Raw genomic sequence first — 10,034 nt, 5'->3', positions numbered from 1 at the left:
GGGGGCGGCGGCGGCGGCTCTGGGGGCCGGCGAGCGGAGGAGGAGCCTCCGCCGGGGGGTCGGTGCCCGGGCCGTGGCGGGGCCCGCGGGGAGCCCGGCCCGGTGGGCGAGCGCTGTGGCCAGCTATCAGCCCGGGGGGCCCGGGCCGAGCCGGCGGGTGCCCCGGGGATGCGGGTGGCCGGGGAGCTCCCCCGGGTGCGCGGAGGAGCCGGGCCCGGCAGCAGCCGCCCCCGGGGGTTCCCTCCGCCGCTTGTTGACAGCCCGGGGAGCGGGGACGGGCCTTATCGCTGCTCCCACAGGCTGCAGCCTCCAGAGGCGATAAGAGCAGGCAGAGATACCTCAGATATTTTCAGCGCTCCGCTACCCAAATAAACGGGTGCGTGAAAAATTCGGTTAAATCAGGCGAATTTCAGGGGACCGCTCTTCTGGTTTATGTCGCCTTGAAAAGTCGTCTGGGACCCTCTCCCTCCCGCCAGGCCTGCGAGCGCTGCAGCCTGTGTATCCTGCGGCTCCCACAGCCGCTGCTGCTTAATTTATTCCAGTTGCAGAAGAGGATCGGGTAAGTAGGAGGGGATTTTGGGTGGTGAGGAGTACATTCTTTAATTAGGCAGCTAATGTCGGTGCTCAGCCAGGCAGTTTGCAGTTCTGCTGCGACTTTGAGGTATGAATCGATTTAAATACAGTGGGTGCTTCTAGTGGGAAAGTGAAGGATATTTAGATTTGGAGGGTAGAGTAGTACTGGTAAAAAGTTGGTTTAGCTCTCCGTGGGATCTGTTTCCTTTTTCTGCCTTGGTTATGTTTAGTTCTGTAACCTCTAAGAAGAGGATCTTCCCATGGGCTGAGCTGGTGCATCTTGACTTGCCCTCTGTGAATCACGCGTGACTCCAGGCAACAAAAGAAAAACCAGTAAACACCTGACCTGTTCTTCCTTGCCCGTGCAGTCAGACTTTTCAGAAGGCAAATGTTATTGATGCAGAATAATCCCTGAAAGGAGCCTGCGCTGCTCGGGCCTGCGCTCAAGGAAGCGAAAAGGGTCATTTTGCTGAGTGGTGTTTAACTGTCGTGAGATCAAGGTCCAGTTTCTGCCTTGTCACGGTGTTCAGCTCTCCCTGAATCTGTGCTTCAGTCTCCAATACATACCTTTCTATTTCTTTGTATAGTTTTCAAAGGAATTCTATCTTTCATATACCAAATAGCTTACATAAACTGAATGTCCATTATGTCACTTCTTTCTGCTTCTAGTGTGGGCATTTTGGAATGGTAAAAGGTAGGTGCTTTTTCCAACTTGTCTGCTGTCACAGACAGTTTGAGGTTCCCAAAGGCTGTACAGGGCTTTGACTTTGCGTTGTAAAAAGGTCTGCTTTACTCTTGGTTTGCTTAAGGTATCACTCACGTATATGACTGTAACAGGTGTTTTTCACCCATCTCAGCAGGTTGAGACCTCTGGAGTTCTTTTCTGCTAGGTAGCTTTGGCCAGGAGTTGGTAAGTGTGATTTGTGGAAGCTACTGCTGTGGTGGATAGAGGAAGGTCAGCTCAAACTGCCTGTCACTTGGGTGTGTGCAAAAAACACACTTCAAAACACTCAGCTCCTCACCACGGTCTGTCAGTAGCTGGCAAACTGTGATCTCCTAGGCACTGCTGCTCCGACTGCAGCACGGGGCCATGCTGCTGGAAGTTAGCTGAGTCTCTCTAGTAATGTAGAGTAGGTAGTTCTGTTTCTGTTTGAACTATAACTGCCTCCTATTTTTTAATTTACTTTCGCAGTAATTAAGCGTTGTTTCATATCCTCGGGGTGTATGTATAAAGATATGCTGTCTTGCCTACCTGTACTGACAAGCGTGCTCCTCCCCATTGGCCTCTTCTGTCTCTTCCTAGGTTTCTTGGGTTTATGGCTCTGTAGAGGGGAATCTGAACTCCCTTGTGTTATTCCGTTGGTTCTTGGTGCTTCTTTCTACACCCTGTGCAGAGTTAGCATAGCCTCTCATGCAGGGGGAGCATTGATGATATGACACGGTGGAGACGGGAAGCTCCCGTTGAAGACAGAGCATCTCAAGAGCTGTTCAGCTCTGGCTGGAGCTGCAGAGCGAAGGGGAGAGAGTGACCCTCCAGAGCCTTCCCTGGCAGCAGATCGTGGGGCTCGTGGGGGTATTTGTTAGCTTTGGTGATGCCCCTGATTCCAGACGAGGTAAGCTCTGTTTGACTTGAGTGCAGAGTTTCAGGCCTTATCAGAGTGCCCACGGTTTGCGTTGGCAGCGCGTGGATGTGCACAGCACTGCCCCAGCACTGCCCCGTCTCTAGTCTTTCCGTGCCATCCGGTAGCTCCACCAGAGGCAGTGTGAGGAATCGGTTACAGTTGTTCTGCCAAATCTCCAGGGAAGATTTTATTATATCAGCTTGCTATTCAGAACCTTATTTAAAGACTTTGGGCTGCTGGGCTTGATAGGAGATGAGTTAAAGTGACTCAGTACCGATACGTCCCTTCCAGCCCATGGTCTGTCACGGTAACGTAACTGTGTATAGCTGGACGGGAGCAGTGGGCAGTTGCACAATCTCTTACCCTGTTCCTCATGATTCTGACGGATTCTTGTTTCACTCTGCCCTTTTCACTCCAACATTTATTTGTCGTAGCCTTGTTTTTGAATCTTTTTTTCTGAATTTTGCCTTATTTGGGACATCAAGTGATACAGTGTCATCTAAATAGTACAGACGTGAAGCTATTCTGCAATAAAATTTGTCAACCGTTTCCATAAGATGACATTAGTGTGCAATAATTTAGCCTTACTAGATAGCTCCAGTGCTTGCTTGTGAATAAAACTGGCCTTTTTTTTTTCTAAGCAGGTTCCATCGACTGCCACTACTTGTTAATAGATTTTGACATCTTACATTTAGAAAAAGAAGTACAAAGAATTTTCCTGTGATCCTATGATAAACATGTGAGCCTTGCTTTATGGATCGGCAGGGATGAGAAATGTGAATTTGGCATCTCTTCAGTCTTTGAAATGATGCCAGTGTGTTAGGTTGGGTACACAGGGTAAGAAGAGGGAGAGTGGGGTCTGAACAGTGTTTAGAAAAGCCAAGTAAGCTTTGCTTTAACAGGAATCTTGGCTCCACAGTGATTGTGCACCCAGTTAACCAAAGTGCGGCACTGGCCTCTGTCCTGTGGGAAGTTATTTATCTTGCCGTGACTTTTGTTTGTGGAAATGAGACGCTAATCAGCTTGGTGTCACTAACCAGCTTTGGTCAGCTGCCACCCTTGGTTTTTGCCAATGAATTGCTCTGCTTATGTTCCAGTTATCACATGTCTTGCTTTCAGCCCACAGTTTCCAAACTAGACTTGAGACCTTTTCCTCATGCTTACAGCCTGCACTGGTATGTGCAATGTCCTTGTGCAGTGACAGATTATGCTGCTCATTTGCAATAAGCTATTTTTTGAGAGGATGGATAAAGTAAGTCCTGGTGTGATAGCAGTGTGCTTTTACTTCAAGCTTCCTCTTGGTTCACTGTTTTTTAGTATGTGATAACTTACTAGTAAAGGTTTTAAGTCCTTTACAAGACTTGAAATAAAGCTCACATAAAATATGTCTGAAGATACTTTCAATGGGGATACATAAATCATTCAAAAATTCATTTTCAAAGCACTTAATTCTTATATGTAGGTGTTTTGGCAAAGTCCAGAGATAAGATAAAATTAATCATATAATGAATTAGCTACTACAGCTAAATAGGACTGACAGAAACATGTGTCCAAATATATTTTAGGTTATCTTGAATTCAAGAACTGCTAGCAGCAGTGTGGGTAAGTGGTGCTGCTACAGTAGTCGTGGCAGGATGTTTTTGCTCTTTAACCTCTGTAGCACGTGCACCTTCAGCATCTTTCATGTTGCCTCAAATCTGCAGTGAGAAGTGGTGGAGGAGGAAGCCTGGGGAGGAGCTGAGGCAGCAGCGCTGGATTGTTTGGGAGGAAAGAAAGCAACCTGAGGAGAGAAACACCCTGATGGCAGTGAACTGTCTCTTCTGGTGATTTGTAAACAGTACAGAGACTGCATCTTCTTCAATTTAGTTGCATTTTGATGAGGGAGGTTTTTTTCTGTTCTGCTAAGCTTGACAACTGTTTTCCCTCACTGGAAAGTTCAATGTGTAAATTTGGAGATTATAAAGATGTCCTGTCAGCACTAAATATGTCAATATTTGTTCCTGTTCCATAAAGGATACTTGTGAGATACTTGTAGGACACACAGCAATAGTTACAACCTGACATGCGGATCCTGAAAGGGGTCTTAGCAGCAGGGTCATCCTCCTGAAGCCCTGATTTTTTTTGTCTGTCTGTGTAATGAGCAATTAGCACAGCCCTGCTGGCTGTGCCAAACTCCAGAATGCTTTTTTTCAACAATACAGGTGCATAGATAAGTAGAGTCTTGCTCCAGATAAGGAAAGATAAGAGCGTGGTATGTGAAAAATGAGAGTGGAGAAGTGCTTTGGGACATGATTAACTGCTTGTACCACTGGGGTGGGTGAGGGAGATGGGATATCCTTCCTCTGTACCCTCTGAGCAAAGGAATTTCTCCGAGCAGCTCGTTTTGGTGGGAGTCTGTGGTGGATACCTCAAGTTTCTTTTAGCAGCAAACAGTTTTGTAAAGTTTAATTCATCTGTAAAAATACTTGTCTAGGAAAAGAAAAAAGTTCATGTTACTGCATAAACTGTCACTTCTCCTAAGCATGTCACTCGTACCTCCTGGGTGGTTAAGACGGAGCTGGGGAGGCTGCAGCTGTCCAGTATGAACGGGATCTTGGTGCCAACTGCTGGCGCCCAGGAGACTTAGCTAAATATAGGAAAACAGGGCCCTTTTTGTGGGTTCTCTGGTATTTCAGTTATTTGGAAAAGCTCTGGGAAGTATCTTTGTGATATGTCGAAGTGATTTGAAAGCAACTCCCCTAACTGTGTGTTTGTGGTCCTGTATGTTGCAAAAAACCAAAGAGAAGATAAAAACCAAGCACATAACCCTCTGCTGGTCTTTTGTAGCTGCTGATTTTTTTGTGGTTTGGAGAACACGTGTATTAGAAGGCTAAGCAATTGCACACAAAAAGACATGGGTTTTCCGTTTAATTCTACCTGCAAATACTTGTTTCTTCTGACTTGCTAAGTGCCTGTTTCAAACTTGAGTTGAGACTAAGTTTGGAGGTTTTTTTTACATACTGAAGCCATGTTATTCCGTTCAATTTCTGCACTTTTCTAAAAAAATTCAAATGAATTTTTGGGTTTCTTATATTGTGTTTGTAGTACATATCTCTCTCATATAAAATTGATCTGTGTGTGTTTTATTCAATTCCCCCTTACAAATTTCTTCAGTGTTTCACTTCCATAAAAAAAAACCACACTGATATTTCCTTTCTTTACCCACTGCAGCAAAATTAAGGAAAATATTTTTGCATGCTCTTCAGTGTAAAGTTTAAGTTTGGCTTTTGCTCTGAAGCTCTGTGTGGAACAGAGATTAAGGTACTTTGCAGCCTCATTGAGTAGGAAGTGTAGCCAAACATAAAAAATGCAGTTGGCTGAAGTTTAGGAACAGCAACAACCTTGGGGAAGATCAAACTCAGTGATCACTGCTTTCTTTTTAAGTGCATGTAACAGCATGGGGAACACCCAGTGCTACCAGGAGAGAGAAACTGTATTTCCTTTTCCAAGACCAAATTGAAGATTTACACCTCTTCTTGACTATGGTGTAACAAATAATTTAGTGTGCAGACTGATTTATATTACAGAAAAATTGCTGTTACCACCAATATGTGGGAGCAAGATTTATTTGATCGAAGTGTTTGTGTCTTCAACCTGTTCATTCAATACTTCGAGCTGTGACCTGAATTATGGAGAAAAATTGAACCACTTTAAGGCATGGTCTAAAGCCTACTGGAATTATATTGTAGGAACATTTCCATTGAATCAGAACCTTTTGTTTGGAAATTTTGAATCTTTTAATTGTACTAAGCTGTGTTCTCACAGCTAAGAAAGTCTCGGTATTTTTTGTTGCTAGATTTAGTAAAATCTTTCTTAATTATTAGTTTTCAATGGGCATCTGTTTAAATGATGCCAAGTGATCCCTTAGCAATGGGTAGTACTGTTTCTGTTCTTTCAGTTGAGCTGCTTCGGATGATTTATTTCAGTATACTTGGATTTTGTCACGCATGGAGAACTGTGCATCGTTCACGGTGGCTGCTGTAGTGAATGCTGAGCAAACAATGTCTTCTTTTTAAGCAAGCAAAATAATCAGATACCACACACACAAAAATATTAGTCTTTTAGCAAAATCAAATACTTGGCATACATTTAATATGTTCTGTCTTCAAATGTAAGAAGTCTAAATGACCAGGAAAAATACAGCTCTTATAATGCATGTAGGGTAAAATTCTCTGGATTTTGGGTAGGATAGCATTTTGTGTGCTGGTACGTGGTACAGTCCCCTTTCTTCTGCCGTCCTCTGCATACCCACCCGGAGGTTATTCTGTTTATCTGTTACTGCCTGTTTATCCTGAGGGACTCTTACTTTAGGCATTGTTTCTTGAATCTCAAACTGTCACTTCTGAACCATAAAACGAATTTACTGGAGCTACAGGAGTAACATTTTTTCTTAATAGGTCATGTAATAGGGCTTTAGATTTTGTGGTAGGTATTAGGCTTGGCCTGGAAAGATGACTGTTTACTTTCTGGCAGTCTTAATTCATGTCTGAGCAGCAGAGGTATAAGTTAGAACAGTTCTGGCAATATGTTTTTTTCAAAATTTTTGTTGCTATTGCAGGGGCTGGGTGGAATTTTTTCTTAATCATCTTTTGATCTTCATTCTGCTCTGTAGGACAGGGAGGCGGAGTTCAACGTGCAGAATAAAGAGCTAATTGCCCCAAAAGAGTTTTGACTCAATTAGCTTATGGATGAATGGGGAAGGTTGATAACTTGGCAGCTCTGCTTTGCTTACCTGAGGCAGCCTGAGACTTGCTGGAAGTGTAAATGGAAGGGCATTTTGCTGAGCGGGAGATGAGAGGCCAGTGCCAGGCTGGGCTGGGCAAGGGCTGAGGGAGGAGGTTGCTGGTTCTGGTGAGGGGATGGTCATCACCCCACCTTTGTGCTGGTGGTCACAGTGCTCTGACAGGAAACCAGGAAGCTCGTTTGCTCAGAACGTGGCTTAGCAGCATTTCCAAAGGTACCCAGGTTCTGGGTTTGCCTAGTGTTCTCTGGAAGCTTGTCCCACAGGTCCATCCCCTTGAATCCACTATGCTTCAATTGCCCGCTTCTCCCTGCTCCACCCCAGTGACCGGCATTGTCCTAGAAGCCCAGCTCTTTCATTGATTGACACGTGGTCTGTAATATAATTAGGATGCAATCCATCGATCAGTTTGGAAATGAGAATCAAAGCTGTGAGCTGGTGATGGCAGCTGGCTTGCAGGGGACCGTAGCAGAGGTTGTATAACAAGATCCTGGGAGAGGAGCGATGACGCAGAGCTCTGTGTTTGGGGCAGAGGCAGCCCGTGCTATCTATAGGTTCAAACTAATTATGCAATCCATCGATCAGTTTGGAAATGAGAATCAAAGCTGTGAGCTGGTGATGGCAGCTGGCTTGCAGGGGACCGTAGCAGAGGTTGTATAACAAGATCCTGGGAGAGGAGCGATGACGCAGAGCTCTGTGTTTGGGGCAGAGGCAGCCCGTGCTATGTATAGGTTCAAACTAATTATGCCAGAACAAAACTGTATGTGCTTTTTTTTTTCCTACACTCTAATTACCAGCCTTCATTTTCATCTCCTACCGGTACCCAAAAATTTCTTGTGTTTATCTGAAGGATTTAGAATATCATTCAGTAATTACAGATAGCTCCTTATTGGGAAGCAGGTTACACCATCCAAACTTTTGCCTTTCACTTCCATGTCAAAGGGAAAAAAAAGTTTTTATGGTGTGCCATTAGAAACTGCCCATTTGCTGAGTTAGGGTAACTCCTACGCAGAGCCAACTTGCTGATGCTTGCTCTTGCATACTTTAAATTGCTGATTGTGGCAGTAAAACACAATTTTTATGCCTTGGAGTGTAATTGTTTTTCACAAAATTATCTGTGGCAATGCTACTTTGTGTTATGACCTTGTCTGTGCTTGCAAGTCGAGCAGCCTCGAGCTTAGCTATTATGTGCAAAGTCCACCTCTGGATTTCCATGTAGGAGTCAGGTCTGAGTCAGGACTTGGAGCAATTCAAGAAGACAGCGGAGTTGCTGCTGTCCCTGATGTAGGACACTTCTCCTCTGCCCTTCTACCTTTGCATTCAGAAACTTTGCTTTCCTCATCCACGTCTAAATAATATAACTGACATCACTTTTATTACTACTTGCTATAGTATATATTTGTATCCAGAGTTGGTGTAAAGGACAAAGGTAGAGGTTCTTTAATAGTCTTGTGGGTCAGAGTTAAGAACCTACTGCTCCTGAATATTTTCAGCTTGCTTCTGCTAAGGGTTTCACTGTCCAGTCTGTGATTTTACACCATGAAGTGTTCAGCAGCAGTGCCACTTGTCTGTCTCCCCCTAACAGGTTCCTTTCCTTTCCCTTGATTCAAAGCTGTGTTCTGCACCCTGCACTGGGACATGATCTCCAGGGCATAGCTGTTTGTGGAGCGTCACAAGCTAACCCTTGCCAACGGTATCCAAATTCAATTCCCACATGGATATAATGTATATCTTGGCTACTTTGCCTAAGCAGACACAAACTATTTGCTTTTGATGTGGCTGTATTTTCCAGAGTGGCAATGCCAGGTATTAATTTCACGGAAGTTGCAGCCAAACAAGGAGGTATGGTTTAGCTATGTTTGGTGAATCCCAACGCTATGTAACCAGATAGTGGGCAGATTGGGCCTTGTGTTAAGATGTCTTTTAGTTTATGTGCAGGAAGCTTTAAAGCTTTATAAACATGTGTTTGAATATATATTTATTTTGCAAATACTGTGGATTACTGCTTATAATGTGCAATATTATATATATGAGCACTCTCCACCCTCTAAAATACTCGATGGGATGGAGTGACTTCCTTTGCTTGGAGGAGTCTCACGCTGGCTTGTACTTTTTTTAAGTATCATGACCAGAGTTAGTGAGTTTTGGCTGTTTGTAGCACTTCACGCTGAAAGGTCAGCTCTTCCTTCCTCCTTGGAGCGTATACAACTTAGCTCTTTCTTTTCTTTCTCTGTTTTTTTTTTTTTTTTTTTTTTTTTCTTAGTTAAAACAAATCTCTCGTTTTTTTTTTTTTTTTCTTTTTTTTCTTAGTTAAAACAAATCTCTTACTTTGTTTTCACATGCAACAAGGTACTTCTCAAATGTAAGAAAAATCTGATATTCAGCACTTTCTGTATGAGTTAACTGAAAGCCTAATAAAACATTCAGGGCTTTACAATAACCTGTAGCTGATTAGAGATATCTTTCTACTGTCTTCCAGGAATGGATAGTTGACGGGTTGAGAGAGTTGGGGTTGTTCAGTCTGGAGAAGAGAAGGCTCCAGGGAGACCTTAGAGGCCCTTCCAGTCCCTGAAGGGGGCTACAGGAGAGATGGGGAGGGACTTTATCAGGGAGTGGAGAGAGAGGATGAGGGGTAACAGTTTTAAACTGAAAAGAGGGAAGATTTAGATTAGATATTAGGAAGAGATTCTTTCCCGTGAGGGTGGTGAGAGCCTGGCCCAGGTTGCCCAGAGAAGCTGTGGCTGCCCCATCCCTGGAGGGGTTCAAGGCCAGGTTGGAGGGGGCTTGGAGCAACCTGGTCTGGTGGGAGGTGTCCCTGCCCAGGGCAGGGGGTTGGAACTTGATGATCTTTAAGGTCCCTTCCAACTCTAACCATTCTGTGATTCTATGTCTGTTAATGCACATTGTATGTAATGAATAGAATATACATACATTGACCTTTGCAAAGTGATGGACCTCTTCTTTCTGTTATTTTCTGTATGTCTGGAGGTACTTAGCACCCTGGCTCATTCCTCCTCTCTTTCCATTTGTTTCCTGCAGGAATTTTTTGAGCTGCTGGT

At 44.1% G+C, this 10,034-nt stretch overlaps 1 protein-coding gene across 2 annotated transcripts in view; it reads left to right on the top strand.

Annotated features, from left to right (window-relative positions):
- Positions 1-232: 232 nt before the first annotated feature.
- SLC12A4 (solute carrier family 12 (potassium/chloride transporter), member 4) overlaps positions 233-10,034 on the top strand; it is a 50,327-nt gene continuing 40,525 nt past the window's right edge. For both annotated transcript variants that reach the window (XM_014942315.1, XM_014942314.1), the window contains exon 1: positions 233-559. The gene's annotated coding sequence lies outside the window, so the exon portion shown is untranslated. The remainder of the gene's footprint in view (positions 560-10,034) is intronic.

Source organism: Calidris pugnax, unplaced genomic scaffold, assembly GCF_001431845.1.
Source record: "Calidris pugnax isolate Ruff unplaced genomic scaffold, ASM143184v1 scaffold28, whole genome shotgun sequence".
NCBI classification, from domain to species: domain Eukaryota; kingdom Metazoa; phylum Chordata; class Aves; order Charadriiformes; family Scolopacidae; genus Calidris; species Calidris pugnax.
The sequence above is the reverse complement of the archived record's forward strand: the minus strand, read 5'-3'. Positions and strand labels throughout refer to the sequence as shown.